This window comes from Mya arenaria, chromosome 4 (genome assembly GCF_026914265.1).
Source record: "Mya arenaria isolate MELC-2E11 chromosome 4, ASM2691426v1".
In the NCBI taxonomy this organism is placed as follows: domain Eukaryota; kingdom Metazoa; phylum Mollusca; class Bivalvia; order Myida; family Myidae; genus Mya; species Mya arenaria.
Genome location: NC_069125.1, coordinates 8,473,841 through 8,497,060, shown reverse-complemented (window position 1 = coordinate 8,497,060; position 23,220 = coordinate 8,473,841). Strand labels below are relative to the sequence as shown.

The window sequence follows — 23,220 nt, the reverse complement described above, 5'->3', positions numbered from 1 at the left end:
AGCATGTTCACTTTACTAGTAAACAAAGTTTTAGTTTTCCTTACTCAAAATTTGTACTTTTAATATTAAAGTCGAAATTCACTTATTTTTGTTTGAAAAAATCATTCTTGTACACAAGAGTGATCATACAATGCGTACCACATATTTATCATTATTAAACATCTCATGAATGGGAATGGAAAAATTACATACTGAGGTAAGTATGTCAATTAATTCTTAGTGTTTTATTGAACTTAATTTTTAATATATGTCCAACTTTTGATACGAAATGAATTCTTTTTGAAGTGCTTATATGTTTTATATTTAATATAATGTGTTTATTTATCAATAGTAATCAAAGCAATGAATAACTCTCTTTAAAAAAAACTTACTTCTAAAAATAATTACTTTTTTATGAATCGCTTTATAAACAAAGGCGTGGTTGGATTTCAAATCAATGAATACTTAGCCCGGAAGTGGCTTTTAGTTATACCAGAACAAATATTCTCCTAAGTAATTCGCAGGCAGCGATGATTTCATTACAAACGTATGTTCCCTGCAGCAAGCGCCGCTACTGATATATGATGAAGATTTGTGGCAAAATTTATACTGATGTTATTCATTTCCAACCCATTAAGATGGGCAAAAATGTCGTACCTCGACATCGGAAATTATATCATGTCCGTTCACATATTACTAATACCAACATTCCGTACAAGAATTCATAATATACACCTCACTACCGATTTTGCTAAAAGTAGTACATCGGTTAAGGAGTACGCGGAAGCATTAGTCTTCCTTTTCTCGTATACATGTGACACTTCCCAATGGTTTTTATTTACGATGTTTGAGAAGGAGATACATGACAAGAAAAATCTGTTATTACACCAAATGGCACCGCTTCTGTGCGATAATATTGCATAACGTTGGTATAACCGGCTGCCAGGACGCTGTCATGATAGATGGACGTTGAGCACAGCTAGGACATTTGCAGTGACATTTCTTTAACAATATATATACGTTTTTAGGGATCTCTATGATCCCATGCCTTTGCTTAGATTCCCCGAACATAAATTTTTGAATTAATATAGTTTTAACCAGATTGCAATTATTTACTTTCATTCGTTATAGTATCAAGGACATTATATCAAAGGTATCGACTAGCGTTCCGTGTAAATGGTGTATTCGTAAATTGTTATTTTATATTTGCAAGACAAATCAATTTGTTGCCTCTCCGGTTTAGACGTAAAGCAATGAAAACGTTGGCTGATATTTTAACCAGTGGGCCTCATACACAACATTGAATTGGCCCAAAGTATAGGTCTAAATTAAACCTTTACAGCTGCCTACGTGTCATACTAATTGAGCATAATCAAATATATTATAGTTTGGCATGATATGACTGAATGATCAAATTAATAAATTGATGAAAGAATGAATGAGTGAATGAATGCAAAGGCCAATCAGCGACAAAAAAATTAAAGGGGCCGAGTCGGTCCCGCCACACAGCCGAGCTACCGCCAGTCGCCTGTTCACGGGCTAGAACCCATTTCTGCTCGACACGGAAAGCTTTGCTTTCTGTGTCACCATCCTGGATGGGTACGTGACTGAATAAACAACCTTGAACCAAAGGGCACCCCCGAGTGACCCACATTGATGCCAGGCTCAGTGCGAATGCGCGATCGACCATCGGCAAAAATCCCGGCCGTAGACTGTCCTCAACCCCGGCCTCCCAGGAGTTCCCAGGAGCTGGACTACATGAGCGGGCAAACATCTGGCGTCATCAAAGACGAAAGCTATTGGCGCTTAAAATTTCATTTAAATTTGTTTTGTTTTATTGTTTTGTTTTTTTTGGATTTCCAATGAGTTGTATTCGTTTTGAGAATACTACATATCGATATAATTATTGTGCACATGGTATAATGTTTGATAATAGACACACAATGAATAGGAAATAATGATTAAATACGTGGCCCCCACAAAACATCACACTTATATGCAATCAATAAAATTTTACACTGATTTGTTACACGTATATTGAATACCTCCCTAGTTTCAGATTCGCGGCTTCTCACGAGTTTATTGTCATATTATAAGTTAATAACTAAAAAATAAGAACGAACTAACATGATGATAGTTTGTTGTTAATTTTCATTTCAAAATGTTACATTTTCATCGTTAAATAATAGTTCAGTTCATTTAATAAAACCTTATATTAATTTGAGGTAATTTTTCGAAAATGTTTAAATAAGTTAAATCGAAAAGCCTGTTATTTTTCGTCAATCTCGATTTTAGACCGATTTACTATAAAATTAAAATAAATCTGTTTTAACAGGACATTTTATTTGAGTTGGCATCATTTAAGAAAAATAGTTAAATCATAAGGGAGTCTCAAATAGATAAGCGAAAATCAAATTTTGATAAATCATTTTCCGAGATATATCGTGCTTTGTATTGATAGATATCTTTTATTCGATAGGAATTATTTATAATACTAAGTGTTCGATATAATTTAAATTTATACTTGAATGCATCCCTCGGGCCTCTTCAAATTCACAATCATAGGTTCTGCCAGTCACAGACACTTAATGGATATATCATATAAAACAGTACATGTCTGGAGGGTGCACATATTTAGGAATAATGGGTTCCCAGGAAAAATGATGAGTGAAGGACTCTGGATGCACAGCAAAATAAATAACTTACAGTCACTAAGCGTTCAAATATAGAACTGGTACTGGTATTGCATTATAAAAATATTGACGTAAGCAATAGCAACATTTTACTATGCTGAAATTCGTGGCCTTCATTTCGTGATATTCAATTTAAAAACTATTATCTTTTCCAACTTAAATAATATGAGAACATCGAATCGCTGCATGGAGCAGGATGCGTTTCATGGGTAAGCAGAGAATACAATCAAGGCCAATTGCGTTACTGTTTTGCATTTTGTTATTAGACAAAATCATAGCAGATTCGTAAAAAGACGGGGGTTATCTTTAATTCTTATCTCGGAAAACTGCGAAATGCAACTAACAGGAAGTATCATTACGACAAATAAACGACAATCATGAAATCATGATTGACATCATTGGCCTCCATTGTTACTAAGCCTGGCATTGCTCATACACCGTTTTCTGACTTCACGGTGATATATGCTGATAGACAAATTACTGCTTTTATATAAAATGATTACCTTCTGCCCTGTTTGCGTCTTGGTCGTTAATAATAGAATGATAACTACAGGGACCAGACCAGTTGTTAATAAAAGCTAGTCAAACCCCCGTTCGAAGGTAAGACCTCAAACGAACAAACAGACCACACACGGATCAAAAGGTGCATACTTGGTTGTACTGCTACCTTGTGTATATTTTCTATCGAGCTTTTATTGTAATTATAATCTGTTGAAATTTCACTGTGTTCGTTGTGTCTGTGTTCATAACTACACGGATTCGCAATAATTGCGTCTGATAATGAAGGTTCCAGGAGAACCTAATCAAACATTACGCTTCGTTTAAACTGAATCGACGAGTGTTGATGTAGACAAAGTATACTGAAAAATGACGAATGTAGTCTGTATGTTAATGGTCCTTTTATAGAGAAGTCCCATGGGAAGTGTTGTTATTTGTTTTGATATTGAGTTCCACTTGGTGTTTATAGATTGAATCAGCACCAACCAAAGTATTTCCAAAAGGATTAAGTAATGAGGGCATCGAAATGCATACTCAAGGGAAAACTTAAAGGTTTCTTTTATCTGCAATTCCACTCTGCTTTCAAAATCTTGATCTGCAACAATTCCATCAGGAAAAGTAACAAGAGCAAAGTTGTTGTCTGTAATGCTATCTATTAAGGAATGTCTTACTATTTTAAATTATTTTTAAAACTGCTGGTAAAGCTCAAAATACTGACTCTATGATAAAACACAGTTTCAACGGCACCTATTGAAGGTTTTAAAGAAATGAACGTTAGTTCAAGTGACATCTGTTTATCACCAATATATTTCACTAAAGATTTACATAATTGACTCTTTATTTAAAAAAAAAAAACAGTGATAGAATAAGCATACTTATTTTATCTTATTTCATCAAAGACAAGTGATGTGAATGTATACAATTTAAATGGCAATAATAATAATATATCAAAAATACCTATAATGATTTGACACAGCGTTTATAGATAGTGCAAACAGTACAAACAAACATGCTCTCTTAAACATGTTATTTAAAAAAACACAGATTTAAAATGTTAAAAATAAAAAAAAAGGCTAAAGTAGGAACTGGAAAAAAATCCACACACAAAGAAATCTAGTCGCCAGGCTTATAGGGAAATAAATGAACTACTATTTTCTAGAAATATGCGTTGGGTGATACAAATATAAATCAGGCTGGGCAACCATAAAACCTTTCTTAACAATGGAGTCCATTGATGTCAATGAGAACCATCCTAGCTTCACCTCAATAATAACCAATCTGATATGTGATAACAAACTTTAATAGCTCTTTAATAGCGCACTCTCAGCTTTGAACCCTGACATGCCTGTCGAAGTGCCCTCCTTAGCATAACTGAAGACTGGAAAATATCTCTTGGCATATATATGGTATATGGCAGCCATTCTAATGGACCTTCGTACTGATGAAACTTGAAAGATATGGTTTAACTGAAAATGCACTGGCACTAATAACTGATTAATTAAGGAAACGAACACAATATGTGAAACTTATATGTTCTATTTTTGTTCAAATATAAGTCCGTACAAAAGTCACAAAAAAATCAAATTTCCTTTTCAGTGTCGTTTATACTTTATACTCAAGATTGATACCCAGAGAGTTTGGTTGAAGGTATAACAATTCAGTCGTTATTCGAGACATCTTCATAGACGAGTCCAGTTCCAAATCATATTAATGACCTGTTTTATGGCAAAATAACCAATAGCCACACGTAAAGGACATACAATATCAGATTTATAACAGCAATACCATCGGTCGCTGTTATCAAAACAATATGAAATCATACACACCAGAACATATTTAATGTAAATTTAGAAAGTTATTATTTATTTATCTTTAAAATAAAATAACATTATTGGAATATAGCAGTCAGCGAAACAAATTTCCATCCCTTGACGTAAGTGCCTTTCCGTATATCAAACAGTTGAATGTTGGAAACACTTTAACAGTTGCATAATTGTGTTATTCTATAAATTATAAAGTTACATGGCATTGATTACGCATTTAAGACCAAACATTAAATGTTTTTTTTTACATTTTCACTTCGATCTAAGTGACAGACTGTAGTGCATATAACATTTATATTACCATACATATTTTTTGCAAGATGAGTTTTGTTTGGGGAAAATTACAGAACGATGGTAGTTTGACTGTTCTCATATCAATAAATTTTACAAAAGCAAGGGCTTCCGAAAAATGCCTAACAACGTTCATGATGAGATACCGGTCTTTTGTTTGGTAAACTGTCATGCATCCCTAACTTGGTGTTCACTTTACTTCCTTTGCAAGTTGTACTTGTCATAAAAATTACTTTATTTCATTTATCCAAGCGGACTTTTTAAATGCGGGCCAGAAACCGCATGGTGGCAAAGTTATTAGTATTGTTGTTGTGATTATGAAACATCTAAATTGCAGCAGTTTGAGTGAAGTTCAGACACAAATATTCATCATGTAAGCACAAATTTGAATCAAAACAATTGTTCTCTGTTTAAAGTTAATACCGTTCGTCTGTCTGAAAAAACATATATGTTCTCACTCCAAGAGTCATTACTTTTACTACTGCTGATATAGATTCCCTTTATTCCTATTACTTGTTACATCAGATAATGTCAGATGCCCAATCCACCAGCGCTATACATGTTGTCATTCCAGAAAGAAATGATGGTTTATAATTGGATCCGTAATGTATTACAAAAACATCTATCCACTTCCGTCGGATTATTTCTTTTCTTTTTCGAAAGAAATGTTTGTCTTTTATTGTCCAATCAATATGCCTATACACTTACTTAGCTATTCTGTTATAAAATGGGCAATACATATGAACAGTTTAGATTGTCTTCCTAGCGAAGTGGCAAGCACACTCGCTTCTCATCAAGGCGTCCCCGATTCGGTTTCAGACCTGACCACGTGAGTTCGAAGTCGGACAATAAGGTTCCTTCGTGTACACCATTTTCCCTCACAATACTTTACAACATTTTTACGTCATGTATTGCTAACGAGAGTTATCTATATGACTGTGTAAAAAATGGTTTTATAATCGTTGTAAGTTATAAATCTTTGAAAGCACATTAATATTTATACCTATATGATGCAGTTTACTAAACTCCGATGATGTGCAAACGAAAAGGTTTTATGTAAATGGAAGCATGCTGCTAGTTCCATATACTGATGTTTGATATGCATGTGATTATTATTTTTTTAAATCATTGATATTGGCGACGTTAAAAATGACCTGAATTGATATACAAATATCAGGACAAGTGGCACACAATCATTTACGCTGCGTTTTTCGCTAACACTTACACAGCTATGAAAATTGACTGACCAAGGACAAAGATAAATACTCTTGGGGAAAACGACATTAAAAACCGATAGTTTAGTAGACCCAATTCTGTTTCTTTTGTTAATACGTTTACACACAGTTTGAATAAATAATTCATAAAGCAAGTGCTGAAAGTTCAAGGGCTAAAAGCAAGTATGCGTTACTCGATTTAAGGATTGAATTGCGTGATTGATGTGATTATCGGTGTATGAACGCAGTTGGGCTGTTTGGACTTCGTACGTAATTTAAACAGCCAAACGGCGTTCATGTCACTTAAAAATAACATCAATCGCGCAATGCATTACTTATATTTACACCAATAGTTGAATATTTCTTTCGAGTATTGCTAAAAATTCATCATCCGGCATTTACGAAAACCTTAAGAACAAATATTTCTTTCTCACCCATTCTGTTGTAAGAACGACCTGACCGTTACCGAAAACAGTTTATCATATTTCAACACAATGAAGCGGGAAAAGTGGAATCGCTTTATAAATGTTATTATATCACAATTAAACGTAAAGATGAAACGCTAATAACAACAATTCATTCAATATTTTATAAATTTACACTCCAACATGATGATAAAAGTTTTTCGTGACCTTCGGACGCAATACAAACATTTACAAGATAAACACTTTTCAACCTTCCTACGCGATGATTCGCGATCCGAACACATCTTAAAAAGTGGCATGCATCGGAAAACCTTTGACTTTAACGAAATAATGTTCATTTAAGGATTAGATAAATAGATAGAATCTTTTATTCCTCCAGTAATGGAAAGCATAACATATTTATAACATATGGTGCATGAATATACAGTTAATATGTATATGATCAAAACATAGAAAAGAATAGGAAAATGATATGCATGGCATCAATTTTAGCATACACATTGATGTCATGCATATCATTTTCCTATTCTTTTCTAAATCTTATGATTATATTATATCTTATACCAAAAACATTATCTTTTTAATAGATATTCAAATGATACCATTTTAATAACTTAAGCTACGTTCGCTATACCTTCGCAGAAAATGATTTGAACTTCAAAGGGTTTCAATAGGTTTGATGAAAACTTCATCAAATATTGCACATATTTCACAGGCACTATTTGAGATGGATACATGCATGTATTGAAATTAAGACATGACAAAACTGCGCTTATCCAACGTTACCAACAATGAATCTTTACTAACCAAAACATCTGTTTCAGAAAATATCGTCCTGAAATCGTTATTATTATTGTGTTCATGCATTAGCTGCAGCTTTTCCCAAGACGGAACAGGAAGAAAAATTAAATATGTTGAACATGTACACAGACAAACTATTTCAGAAAGTTGTTTTCCAAAACGTATATAATTTCGTTAATGTTCTGCAAATTTTTAGAACGGTAGCGAAATTATTCTTTTACATGTGCTAGTAGGTGTGTACTATTTTTGTGTGCAACACTATTCTGGTATGTGTACAATGTATGTGTTTAAAATATTATTTATGCAAGTATCAGTGATCCTCCTCGTGTTAGTCGCAATGGACATTTAAATTAAAAACGAAACTTTTAAATGTTCAGGCAGCTTCACGGACAAGTATCTTCACACTCAGTGTTTCTCAACCTCTTTAATATCTTGTGGTGAAGCTCTGCAATGACAAAATAATTGGATTTCAAGTTCTTGTTAATTTTATCCTGAAGATGTAATCTGAAATTCAAAACATCTGCGTTGAGAGCTTTTTTAGAGTGGAAAATAAAGAAAATTAGTTTCTCTAAGTGCTTCGCTGACAGCGTTGATTATAGTATCAAAAGTTTTTGTGGTTTTTCTTTTCTAAATTTGGACCACTCATAAGAACAATTACATAATTATATGTATTTAAACATACAGCTAAATGTAACATAAATATTTTGAAAAGCTAAACGGCATAGATTGACTGATGCAGTTTTACAGTATGTTCAGATAGAAAACAATTCAAAACAACACAGCGAAATATAAATCATTGACATAATAGATGTGTAAATACATACAATATATTCTACTAGTATTTGATATAAATTGAACATGTACAACATTAGAAATAATCGATGTGTCGAACAATCGTAGCTACTCGGCGATCTCCGGCTTGCTTTGGTGGACAGGCCGTGCTTGTTTCGGAACGCCGTTTTGGCAATAGGGGTAGGCACCAGGACACTAACATGTTTTTGGTGATAAATCCATGAAAACTACTAAATTTATAGAAATTATATCAGTGTTTTGTACAAAAAAAAGAATTGAATGAGTGAATGAATTCCTGCAAAAGTCAAAAAGTGTGAAAATAGGCGAAGGTGGTCAAAAGGGTCGAGGAATCTAACTGTGCTTATTAAGTTACATTTAAATTTTGTAGTTTCACTGATTCTTTTTTGAATTTTAATTCAAGATTGATCCAGAACTTCAGTTTCCTTGTTTAAGAAACCTTTACGATTGTTTTGTAATTTGTTTTTATAAATTGATTCAAATATTTGTCATTCGTTTCACATATGATTTTCTCTAGAAAGGTTTGAGAACATAACTTCACTTTTATAACTATTCTAGTCTAATGGAAACACTTTGAATCCTATATCTTTTTACACAATTTATTATCACGCCACTACAGATAAATGTGTTTTTCAGAAAGTCAGATGACATATTTTACACGCTGTAATGTCTAACTTTCAGTCTGTTTAATGTTTCTTATTCAAATGCTTTCTTGAGGGAATTTATATTTACTCTCCAACAGTTTTCGTATTGCTGGTATGCTGTGAGTAACGTATACAAGGATGCCTCCATGATTGTTAGACCTATCCTTTCTGAATTGAACTGAATAGTTGTAAAAAGTATCTCGTCATCGTTGACATTTGCATTCAGTCACGTTTCAGTGAGCGAGATAACATCAAAGCGTTCAATTCTGTAAACAGAATGTCCTTTCTAAAATCTCTGAACGTTATAGTGAAGTAGAAACAATTGACTATAGAGAGTTTCTGTAACTTCTGAGTGTATTGTCGAGTTGCCTAAATTGACAGGGCCTGAATAAGGATGGACATCACCGCAAACATAGAAGAATGATAGCTAACCATGTGAGAAATTCAAATGTGTTGATATTTTGAAGTCCTTTAAATGATTGTTGTAGTATATAAAGCAGGCCTACTCGTATCCTGTATGTAACTATACCAATACTCATATAATACCATCAACGTACGGTAACCAATAAGACCCCAAAAATGGGCCAATCAGTGGCATGAGAAAAAGTGAAAGAGGGAGAAGGAATAAAAATGGGAGGTATAAGTATAAGGTGTTCGTATTTGACATAAGTATGAGGTTATGAGAAAAGATCCCGACGACAATAGTTATAACAAGTTATCCATAGATCTATAGCCACAAGTTATATTAATACTAGTACAATGTTGCATGATACAACTAGACATGTTTTGGGGGACATTGTAATTAGGTTCCTGCGGCCGGTTTTAAGTGGTATGTACCTGGGCCTTGCTGTAGGAAAGTACTGTTAGGCAGTGTAAGCATGCAAGATACAGGTTAAGTCATGCACCAAACAAACAGTACAATGTAATGGACATGTCTACTGTCACTGCTAATAATAATAATAATAATAATAATAATAATAATATTAATAATAATAATAATAATAATAATAATAATAATAATAATAATAATAATAATACGTGTTTGTATGTACACGTAGCCCATGTACTGAAACATATATGTAAAGATTTAAACAACATGTGACTGTGTACGAGTCGACAAAAAATACCATGCACAATTTAGATGAACGTTTTCGCTCGCACGAGGACAGACCTGTTATTGTTCGATGTTTGAGGGGGCTTTTCTTTTTGGCATAACCTCTTGCCTTGCGCCCCTCCCTCAAAACCGAAATTTATTTTGATTAAAGTGTTTGGATGGGGTGTAGGTCCCCCAAAGAAAATTTTAATAAATTATTGTCCAGAATGGTGGATTCTGTTTGAATGCTATTAAGAGAACACATGGTCCAGAAAAGTAGTGTATCAAACATCGTACCAACTCTTCATTTTTTAAAAGGCTCCAGTGGGGATCGAACCCACGACCTCCTGTTTACTAGACAGGCGCTCTAGCCACTGAGCTATGGAGCCATGTTTTTTGTGCAAGTCACTTTAGTTATCGTTTATATCCGTTTACGTGGATTAACAAGTTTTCTGTTATTATATGAATAATTCAGATTATGTAAGCTTCGCGGATATTTAGTCATATCTTAAGTTCTCAGGATATCCGAGTTGTCTAAGGCGCCAGACTCAAGGTCTGTCTCACCTTCATAACGAGTGTTCTGGTCGACGTATGTTGGCGTGGGTTCGAATCCCACTTCTGACACATCTTTTTTGTCGGTGTAATATTGGCAAGTTGTTTTAAATTTGAATTATATGTTTGTTTCAGTCATAGGCTATTGTGTTTTCGGCTTCAAACGACATAATGGTAGGTAAATAGTAAAAGAAAGGTTTTTGCGAGAAATTTCAACAAATTCTTGTCCGAAATGGTGCATTTTGGGCATATTTGATGACTCCACCCCCCCCCCCTTAAATGAAATAAAAAGTTAACTGGGACGATTTATGGGGGTGGGGCGCCGGTTTCTGACAAGAATTTATTCGGCTAATAAAACATATCTTGATTCGTATGGCATCATTTAATATCAGGCCGCTACTGATTGATCTGTAATGCAAGACGTAATATCAAACATTAAGTGTCTTATTAGTTAAAAATATGCTTTTGTTCAGGAAATTTATACTAACATTCTTGCGAATGTAATGCTGATGTAAATATATTCTGGAAAATGACACATGTTATGCGAAAGGCCCCTACGAATCAGAAATGCAAGTGTTAATCAGACTTGACTTAAATTATTCAATGACGATTATCTAATCATGTATAAGTAGTATTTTCCCGCTGCTATGATAATGCAAATTGTTTATAAAGTACAATTATAGCAATTGAGATGATAGCTTTAGTTCCAAGAAGTGCATTTCTTTAATGATAGAGTTTCTTAAAACTGTCAATTTCCGTCAACGAAATATGAAGTAACGAAGTAAACGAAAATCATGATTGGCATTATTGGCATCCATTGTTACTCAGCCTGGCATTTCACATACACCGTATCATGACTTCACGGGGATACATGCTGATAGACAAATTACTGCTTTGATATAAAATTATGATCCTCTGCCCTGTTTGCGTCTTGGTTGTTAATAATAGAATGACAACTACAAAGACCAGTAGTAGAAAAAAACGAGTGAAAAAAACCTTTGGAGCCATGAGGTAAGACCTCAAACGAACAAACATCACAAATAGACCACACACGAATCAAAAGAGTGCATATTTGGTTGTACTGTTACCTTGTGTATATTTTCGATCGAGCCTTTCTTGTAGTTATAATCGGTTGCAATTTCACTGTGTTTGTTGTGTCTGTGTTCATAACTCCAAGGATTCGCAATTATTGCGTCTGATATTGAATGATCCAGGAGAACCTAATCAAACATTACGCTTCGTTCAAACTGAATCAACGAGTATTTCTGTAGATAAAACATACTGAAATGCCCAAATGTTGTCTGAATGTAAATGGTCTTTTTACACTGAAGTCCCATGGGAAATGTTGTTATTTGTTTTGATATTGAGTTACTCTTGGTGTTTACAACTTAAATCAACACCAGCCGAACTATTTCTAGAAGGATTTAGTAATGAGGGCTTCGAAATGCATACTCTAGGGAAAACTTAAAGGGGGTGTTTTATCCGCCATTCAGTGAAGGTTTAAAGAAATGAGCGTTTGTTTAAGTTACATCGGTTTAACACCGATACGTTTTACTAAATATTTAAATAATTGACTCTTATTTATTTTTTTAAACAGTTATTTGTTTAAAAGTTTAACTTATTTCATGTTACTTCATCATATATATAGACAAGTGATACGAATGTCCAAGGCTAGAAGATTAAATGACAACAACAAAAGGACAAATAAACCAGATCCATTCAATTTAGGGATTGAACTATTAAAGCTTCGTTTTGTCTTCCGCTTACTTAACTAGCAGGACAAAGGATAATTAATATCTTATTCATCGTAAGTAATGAGCAAGTTTTTTTTTTTCAAGTATAACACATTATGCAAACGAACTGACATCAGATAATATGCAGTACTTTATATGGCAATTTCACCCAGATTGAAGACTTAAACTTTAATCAAATGTGTCAAAACCAAAAGCATACCTTTAAATAAGACTTGTGACATATTCAATCTTATACTCTAATTTCAAACCCAACTCTCCAACGTAGATGTTTTTTGAACTGATAAAGCTTTTGGGAAAATATTCTTCAACGATGGTTTCAGTTTTCCAGCTTAAGGATGAATAACCAAACATTTTACCAAAAAGGTATTCATATAGAAGCAACAGAAAGTTTGATGTAAATGCTTTTAGAATCTCGTCTGAATAATCTAGACACAGCCATGTATAACATCAATAATACTATGCTATTGATTTTAGCACAGCTTTTATAGATATTGCCAACAGACATGCTCTATTCAAGGAAACCGATCAAGAAAGGCGACAAACATACATAAAATAAACCCTTAAACATATAAATACAGCAAAAGTTGAAAATGAAAGAAAAATCCACAAACCTAGTCACCAGTGCTAAAAGGAAATACATGAATAACTATAAAGATGCGTTGGATGATGCAAATCAAAACTAGTATGTGCAACCGTAAAACCATTCTTCACAAATAAAGGCACACTGATAACAAAAGATACACAAGAAGAGCTGTGTAATATATTCAATGATTTCTTTTTTAATGTTGCTAAGGAAATTGGTAAGGATTACATTGATATAAATGAAAACCATACTAGCTTTTAACCTCAACAATAACCAATCTAATATTGTGACAAGAAACTGGTAAATGAAGGAATCGAACACAATGTGTAAAACTTGTGTTCAGTTATACGTCCGCTGAAACGTATTTAAAAAGGAGAACCATAAGGATCTATCTGAGCCCCGTCCTATTGAACGTATTTATAAATGACATCTTTAACTATATACATACAAGCAATCTGTATAATAATGCAGACGACAATACCCTGTTATGCAGCCACATAAACAATTTTAAGGTCGTTCATACCTAGTCTTAATTCAAGTTTGACATCAAGTTGTTTTAATTGAAAGTGTAACCATTAAATCGTAATTCGAGACAACTTTATAAAAAAAGGTCCAGCTGCTAATGATATTAATGTCCTGATTTATTGCGAATAAACTAAATGGCCACACTTGAAGGGCATACCTAACAGATTTATACCATCGGTCGTTGTTATCTAAATAAACTGAATCATACACACCAGTGTAGATGTAATATTCGTTTAAAAATGTATTAGTTATTTATCTGTGAAATAGAATAACATTATTGGGACATAGCAGTCGGCGAAACAAACTTTATCCCTATGATGTAGGTGTCTTCTCGTAGATCAAACACGTGAACGCGCTGGAGACATTTTAACACAATTGTGTTATTCTATAAAACACATAATGACAAGGCATTGGTTATGCATTTAAGGCGAATCATTTTGATTTTGTGATTTGTTTACATTTTCACTATGATCTTAGTTACAGACTCTAGTGCATATTTCATTAATATTGCCATTCATAAATCTGTTTGCAAGATGAGTTTTGTTTGGGGATATTTTAGATTATGGTATTTTGACTGTTCTCCATATCAATAAATATTACAAAGCAAGGGCTTCCGAAAAACGCCTAACAACGTTTATGATGGAAAACAGTCTCTTGTTTGGTAAACTGTCATGAATCCCTAACACTTTATCCGGGCGGACATTTTGAATGCGGGCCAGAGAACGCCTGGTGGCAAAGTTATTAGTATGATTGTAGTTGTGATTATGAAACATCTAAAGTGCTGCAGCATAAAATAGTTTCAACGAAGTTCAGACAAAAATATTCAGCATGTGAACACATATTTAGATCAAACGAATTGATCCTCTGCATCTGTGTAAAGTTAATATCGTTTGAAAAAAGTATAGATTCTCACTCCTAGAGTCATTCCTTTTACTACTGCTGATATAGATTCCCTTTATTCCTATTACTTGTTGCATCAGATAATGTCAGATCCTCAATCCACCAGCGCTATACATGTTGTCATTCCAGAAAGAAATGATGGTATATAATGAGATCCGTAATGCCTTACAAAAACATCTATCCACTTCTGTCGGATTATTTCTTTTCTTTTTCGAAGGGAAATATTTGTCTTTTATTGTACAATATGTCTATACACTTACTGTTATAAAATGGGCAATACATCTTAACAGTTTAGATTGTCTTACTAGCGATGTGTTTAAGCACATTCGCTGCTCACCAAGGCATCCCCGATTCGGTTCCCGACCTGACCTAGGCGCACGTGAGTTAGAAGTCGTACAATAAGGTTTCCTCCGGGTACACCCTTTTCCCTAACAATACTACACAGCATTTTCGCGTAATGCATTGCCAACGAGAGTTATCTTTATGATGCTGTAATAACTTGTTTTATAATCGTTGTAAAGTATAAATCTTTGAAAGCACAGAAATATAAATATTTATAGGATGCAGTTTACTAAACTCCGATGTTGTGCAAACGAAAAGGTTTTATGTAAATGGAAGCAAGCTGCTAGTACCATGTACTGATGTTTGATGTTGATGTGATTATTTTTTTTAAATCATTGATATTGGAGATGTTAAAAATGACCTGAATTGGAATACAAATATCAGGACAAGTGGTACACAATCATCTACGTTGAGTGTTCGCTAACACTTAAACAGCTATGAAAAATGACTGACCAAGGACAAATAAAACACTCTTGGGGAAAACGACATTAAGGACCGATAGTTTAGTAGACCCGATTCTGTTCCGTTTCTTAATAAGTTTGAATAAATAATTCATAAAGCAAGTGCTGAAAGTTCCAGGGCAAAAAACAAGAATGTGTTACTCGATTTAAAGATTGAATTGCGTGATTGATGTTATTATCGGTGTATGAACGCAGTTGGGCTGGTTGGACTTCATGTGTACCAGCCAAACTGCCTTCATGTCCCCGAAAATAACATCAATCGCGCAATTCATTACTTGAAATTATACCAATAGTTGATTATTTATTTCGAGTATTGCTACAAATTCATCACCCGGCATTAACAAAAACCATAAGAACAAGTATTTATTTCTCACCCATTATGTTTTAAGAACGACCTGACCGTTACCGAAAACAGTTTCTTCTTTCAATAACGCGGGAAAAGTGTAATCGCTTCATAGATTATACTTTATTATAACACAATTAAGCGTAAATTGAAAGCTAATAACAACAATTCATTCAACATTTTATAAATTAACACTTCAACATGATGATTAAAGTTTTGCCTGACCTGTGGAGACAATACAAATAATTACAAGACAAACACTTTTCAACCTCCATACGCGATGATTCGCGATCCGAATACATCCTTGCAACAGAAGTTGCATTCATCGGAAAACGTTACCAACAATGAATCTTAACTTACCAGAACATTTGTCTCAGAAAATATCGTACTGAAATCGTTGTTATCATTGTTTTCATACATGAGCAACAGCTTTTACCCAAGACGGAACAGGAAGATAAATTAAATATGTTGAGCATGTACACAGACAAACTATTTCATAAAGTTCTGTTTTCCAGAACGTATGTAATTTCGTTAATTGTATGCAAATTCTTAGAAAGGTAGCGAAATTATTATTTTACATGTGTCAGTAGGTTTGGTCTATTTTTGTGTGCAACACTATTCGGGTATGTGTACATGTTTAAAATATAATGTATGCAAGTATCAGTGATCCTCCTCAAATAAGCCGCAATGGACATTCAAATTTATAACGCAACTTCTAAATGTTCACGCAGCTTTACGGACAGTGTTTGTCAACCTCTATAAAATATATTGTGATAAAGCTCTTCAATGACAAAATAATTGGATTTCAAGTTATGAAAATTTTATCCCGAAAATGTAATCTGAAATTAAAAACATCTGCGTTGAAAGCTTTTAGTGGAAAATAACAGAAAATTATTTTCGCTAAGTGCTTCGCTGACAGCGTTGATTATAGTATCAAAAGTAGTTGGGTATTTTTTTTTTCTTAATTTGGACCACTCCAAAAAACAATATATATTTATTTAAACATACAGCTAAACGTAACAAAAACTATCTTGAAAAGCTAAACGACGTAGATGGATTGAGGCAGTTTTGTAGTATGTTCAGATAGAAAACAACTCAAAACAACACAGCGAAAAGTAAATCATTGACAGAATAGATGTGTAGATACAAACAAGATATATATACTACTAGTATTTAACATTTACAGAATCCGTAATAATCTGTGTGTCGAATAATCGTAGTAACTCGGCGATCTCCGGCATGATTCGAGTGACAGGCCGTGCATTTTGTGCATATCCGCCATTAACCCATATTGATGCCAAGCGTAATATGGACGCCCTATCGAAACAGACTGACATGTACGTAGATCGGGCTCTCGGCCGAAGGCTGTTCTTAAACCCCCGGCTTTCAAGAACCTAGAATCTCAGGAGCAACACTCCCGATCGAAAAACGAGAAATCTAGCTGTTCTTACTAGGTTACATTAAACAAAATATAGTTTAACTTACTCTTTTTGAATTTTAAATTAGATTCATTCGTGTTGAAAATTATATATATTTTTATATCAAAAAGTAAAGTATTATTTTGCTACATCATGTGTTCGATGCAATAATTTAGAGAGTATGTGGTCGACATTAAACCTCAAAGTTATGTGTGCACAATTGATGTTAAAGGTTCTCACTCCTGATTTCAAGATTGATCCTGAACTTCAGTATCCCTGTTTAAGATACCCTTACAATAGTTTTATTGTTAGTCGTTGTTTTTAAATTGATTCAAATATTTGTCATTCGTTTCGTAAGTTTCACTACAAAAAGCACTTATTATTTTCTCTTTAAAAGTTTGAGAACATAACTTTTATAACTATTCTAGTCTAATGGAACCTCTCTTGAATCTTATATCTTTTTACACAGTTTATTATCACGCCACTACATATAAATGTGTTTAATCCAGAAAGTCAGATGACATGTTTTGCACGCTGTAATGTCTAACTTTCACATCTGTTTAATGATTCATATTCAAATGCTTTCTTGAAAGAATTTATTTTACTTTCTTAAACATGAAAGTAATCGAGCATACCCGAGCATGCGTGTGTGTGTATAACTGCAATTTTGAAAAATGTCGCATATTACGTAAAAGTCCCTTTCGTATTAGAACTGCATTGATGGGTTCAACTATTAGGTTCTCAGTATGCAATCACCAACCAGCTTGAAATCATATTTGGATGAATATCTTATCATGTACAGTTACTTTCCCCGCTAGTACATAAATGCATTGAGATTAATTAAAAAAAACAACAATCAATTTAAATGATTTCATTTAAAGAATTGTATTTCATGAGTGTTATGTTTCCATTCTTTAAATGAAAAAGCTCAGGTTTGGTCAACAAAATATATGCTCGTTAATGCAATATATGAGCCGTCTAAATATATAATAATGTAAAATCTTTGATCACATGTAAATTTAAGAGTCCGTTGAAATATGAATCTAAAACATTCAACTGAAACATAAAAATGTCAATAAATGCATCGGTAACACCTATGAAACGGAATTTGCAAATGCAAAAGAACTCTCTTAAGGCCAAATCAATTAATTTGAATTGGAGAGGTGCTATTTTATCTCCAACCAATGTCAGGCTCAAACGTCGTATCGTTGCTTTCAGCAGGAGGCCGTAAAAAGCAAGGAATGGCTTAACCTCTTACACAAAATGGCATTGGCACTAATTAACGACTACTTTTGGTTTTGGTTTGTTGATTTCATATTGCTACTTGTCTAGCATTTTTGTTGCATGTTGCAGCAGATGTTTAGGCAATTTTTGAGTGTTTTAAATTCTTATTTTATCATCAATCAATGTGTTGTGTTGAGATAACCCCAGTCAAAGCATGTTTTCATAATTTCAATTCTGAAAACATGCCTCGAGCAAGTGTGCTTCTCTGCTTCTATAGTTAACATGATGTCCTATTAATAGTTACCAGTTATACGTGTCATCGAGAAATAACTCATTCTTATTTTAGCCGTTACCAAAGCATGCTCGATGTCTTGAATTCGAAATATCTTCAGCGCAGTAGATTGCAGTAATTCGGATGAAGTTCAGACACACATGTTCACCATGTGAACACACATTTGTATCAAATGGATCATTATTCCTGCATCTGTTTATATCGTCCATCTGTCTGAAATACATATAAATTCGCACACCAAGAGTCATTCATTTTACTGCCGGTGAAAAAGGTTCTCTTCAATCCATTTACTTGTTTACATCAGTTAATGTCAGATCCCTAATCCATCATGGTACATGATGTCATTCCGGAGAAAATGATGGTCTATAATAATATCCGTAATGTATAACAAAACATATATCTATTTCCGTCGGATGAGTTAATGTCTTTTACGACGAAAATATCCGTCTTTTATTGTGCAATCAATATGCCCATACACTTCCTAAACCATTTTGTAATATATGGGGTTATAAATCTTTATAGTCTGATGGGATGCAATTTACTTTTACATTTACATTTTTGGAAATGAAATTTATGATGCAAGCAATTCGCTTACACTACGTATTACGGTTTGATTATTATCTCAGTACAAAAAGAATATATCATTATTATAGCAGACGTTTTAAATGACGTTTTGAATATATAATGTATACACATATCAGACAAAAAGTAGTACACAATCATATACCTTGTTCTATGCAAATGGATTGATCGAAACAAAGGACTCAGTTTGGGGGAAAACAGCATTTCAGACCAGTGAAAAAGATACTTCGATTTATACGTTTATACGCAGGTTGAATAAAAGAAACATAAAGCAAGTATTAAATGTTCCCGGAAAAATAAAACAGAAGTGCATTTTTTGATACAATATTGAAAAACAAGGTCAATAAAATACAGTTTTAAATGTATAAGTAATGATGAAAAATTGCTCCTCTAATTATTTAATTAAGGGAAGTAGGAATTAATAATAAATTTATTAAATTAATGAATAAATGAAAAAATACATAAACTGATATAAATAAATAAATAAATAAATAAATAAAAAAATAAAATAAAAAATAAATAAATGAATAAATGAATAAATGAATAAATAAATAAATAAATAAATATATTCAAATAAAAATAACAGTTTAAACAATTAAACAACCAAACAAATATATAAATAAATAGATACTTAAAAAATAGTTTGCGACAAAAGGGTCGAGACCCAACGGACAGCCGGGATATCACCAGACGCCTGTTCCTGTGAGCAATCCAAATACTGCTTGACACGGAAATTTTGCCGCTTGAAGCGGACGCCCGATCGACACAAACGGACTCCCGGCTAATTGACAAGACAGTAAATTGCGCTAGTAAATGTATTTTTAATTGTTACGCTTTACTTTTGCAATTGTTTATATTGAGTCGGATATGTTTTAAAAATAATATGTGTCGATGAAAACTATTATGCTTTGAGTAACATGTTTACTTTTAGATATATTAAATCAGAAACAAAAAAATATTAATACGCGGCCGCCACTAAACGTCACACTTATGCTTGTACAATTAATTTTTACTCTGATTTTATACACATTTTTTCGCATTATTACTTTTGACAGTTAAATGAACGATATGTCACCATTGAAATATTAGACCATCCCTTGATGCTTGGTCTGACATGTGTTGTAAGAGGTATTTTGGCAATTTTAGATTTTTTTTCATCGAATTTGCATAATCATTAAACTGTTATTTAATCAGATATTTTTGCGCCAATAACAGATTATCCATTCTTATTGATAGAAAAATTACTACATTGGTATCAAATGGTTATTTTTTTCTTTCCTGTTGGCGTCTTGGTTATGTATAATGTAATTAAAACTACATGGACACATCAAGTAGCAAAAGGCATATAAACTCTTTTTATTGGTTCAAAGTAAAGGCACAAACGACATTGAACAAGATAATCAAAAGAACAAAAAACACGCAGTAAAAAAGTTATATCAATAATTGCATAGAAGGTTATATTGCTTTGAATCGAGTCTATTTTGTAGATTGATTTAGTTGCAAGATGTGTTGAGAAAAAGTTGCCGATTTACAAATATTGCATTTGACATTAAACGATCTATGAGAATGTCATTATACAGACTTTTCAACACAATCAGCGGTTGTTGATGTAGACAACTTAATGCGAAATTCCCAAATGATGCCAGCTAATGGTCTTTTTAAAGACAAGTCACATAGGCACATTGGCAATGCTGTATATTCTTTAGATATCGAGTTACCTATGTTGTTTACAATTCTAATACGTGTCATAAATAACAACAATAACATTCTGATTAAAAAATGACGGCCTTTTGAGGCAAACTCAAGGGAACACGAGAGACATAATCGATAACTTATTTGAAGCTTTTTATCTGCTATTCAATTCTGCTTTTGAACAAGAACATTAAACGATAAAAACAACAAATTAATGTAAATATATTTAAGATCAAACTCATTTGATTTTCAATTTTGATCTACAATCCTCCTAAAACATGAATTGACATGTGAAATCGCTAATTGAATACGTATTTAATAAATGTTTTACCACATGGGAAATGCATACGTGTTCCCAAAGACATCCGATAACCCATCATACGGCTTTTTAACGCGCGGATTAAAGATTTTCTGAATGCAGATAAGCACAGGTTTGAGTAACCCTATAATTAGCAATTTCTAAAAATTACTTCTGTCGGAGAATTGTCATGTGCCTTCGAAAAGTGTACCCCTCTGTATCACATAGACATAATGTCATAATCCAACGACTTCATGTTTGGACCTATTTTGAATGAGGCACAGTTCTCTCCTCCGCTACTATGTTTACAACAGAAAAAAACACCACAACAAAACATCTGCATTTTCAAGGAACGACACCGTTTATTCATGTGAATAATGCACATACTTTTGTAAAGACGTTTTAGCCCAGAAACTGTCATGATATACATTTAAGTGCCTCAAAAAGGACATATCCAGTGGCATTTTCTCATATATTTTATGTATATACTGCTATGTATAGCGCCACATGCCCATGTAAAATACTATCCGTCAAAATTTGCATTGAAAATTAACGTATACCAGATACACAGATGTTCACATATGTTTACCTGGGTAAAATACATCCGAAAATAATAACAGCACATTTGCTGCCATGTTTTAAAGAATGGCATTCATTTTACGGATTATTTTGTACCGCCGTTAAAGCTCAAAGTGCTGTTTCTCAAATTAATATTCTATTTTAAAGTTTCACCGGTTAGACAACCAGTGATTTCATTGAAGGTTTGAATATTTGAACCTAAATCTAAGTAAGACAGGTTTACACACAGTTATTCGATTGAAGGTTTAAATAACTCATTTCAAGTCAAACCCAGTGAATTTGATTGAAGGTTTAACAGTTAAATCGTTATTTGTAACATCTACATTTTTAAGTCTAGTTCCAAATGATTCTAAGGCCATGTTTTATAGCATAAAAAGCTAAATGGAGACACACAAACGACACATATATCAGATCTTTAGCAGCAATACCATCATCCGCTTTTACCAAAACCGACAGAAAACTTGCAAGCCAGTATAGATGTTAGCTAAACAAAGCTCTTCCTTTTTGCTTAAGACCCTCTAAGATGAAAGCAATAGAAGCATTTCAACACTTGTATATCAGTGTTATTATATGCAAATATAGTGACAATGCATTAGTAACGCATTTAAGACGAACTATTTAATTCTTGCAAAAGATTTTCATTTTGGCATTGATCTTTGTGACACTATAAGAAAACCATTATGTTCTAGTAGACCGTAGTGCATATAACATTAATATTACCATACCTAGAGAAATTAGTTTGCAGGATGAGGTTTGTTTTGGGATATTAGAGAATGACGGAATTTGACTTTGCTCCAGATGAATAAATGTTACAAAACATGGGGCTTCCGAAAAATGCTTAACAACTTTTATGATGCGATATGCGGTGCCTTGGGAATCATCGCTGTTTGGTAAACTGTCATAAATCAATGACGACTTGGTGTTCACTTTAATGCATTTGCATTCATCCGAGCAGTATTTCGAATGCTGCAAGAGAGACCATATTCAATTTGGCAAAGTCATTAATGAAACATCTATTGCGCAGCAGCATGAAATAGTCTCGAATGAAGTTCAGACACAAATATTCAGCATGCAAACATACATTTAAATCAAAACAATGGTTATTCCTTTATCTGTTTAAAGTTTGTATCGTTCATCTGTCTGAAAGACGTATTGATTCTCACTTCTCATAAATATTTTTATCTTGTAACTTTTGATGTATCTGGTAATTTTTATAATGAAGCCTATAATCTTATTGTAACCTATGTATTATCATTTTAACATGTGATATTATGATCTTAAATATATTTTCAGGTTTTTTGTTTGTCTGTTATTGGATAATAGTCGGAAAATAGCTATCAGCTAGTGTTGTTTATGTTTATCATAACCGACTTTAAATAAAGATTATCTTATCTTATCTTATCT

The 23,220-nt window shown here is 33.2% G+C and overlaps 1 non-coding gene across 1 annotated transcript; it reads right to left on the bottom strand.

The window, feature by feature from the left end:
* Window positions 1–10,587: 10,587 nt before the first annotated feature.
* Trnat-agu (transfer RNA threonine (anticodon AGU)) lies at window positions 10,588–10,660 on the bottom strand. Its single transcript has one exon. It is a non-coding gene; the product is annotated as a tRNA-Thr (tRNA).
* Between the last annotated feature and the right edge of the window lie 12,560 nt (window positions 10,661–23,220).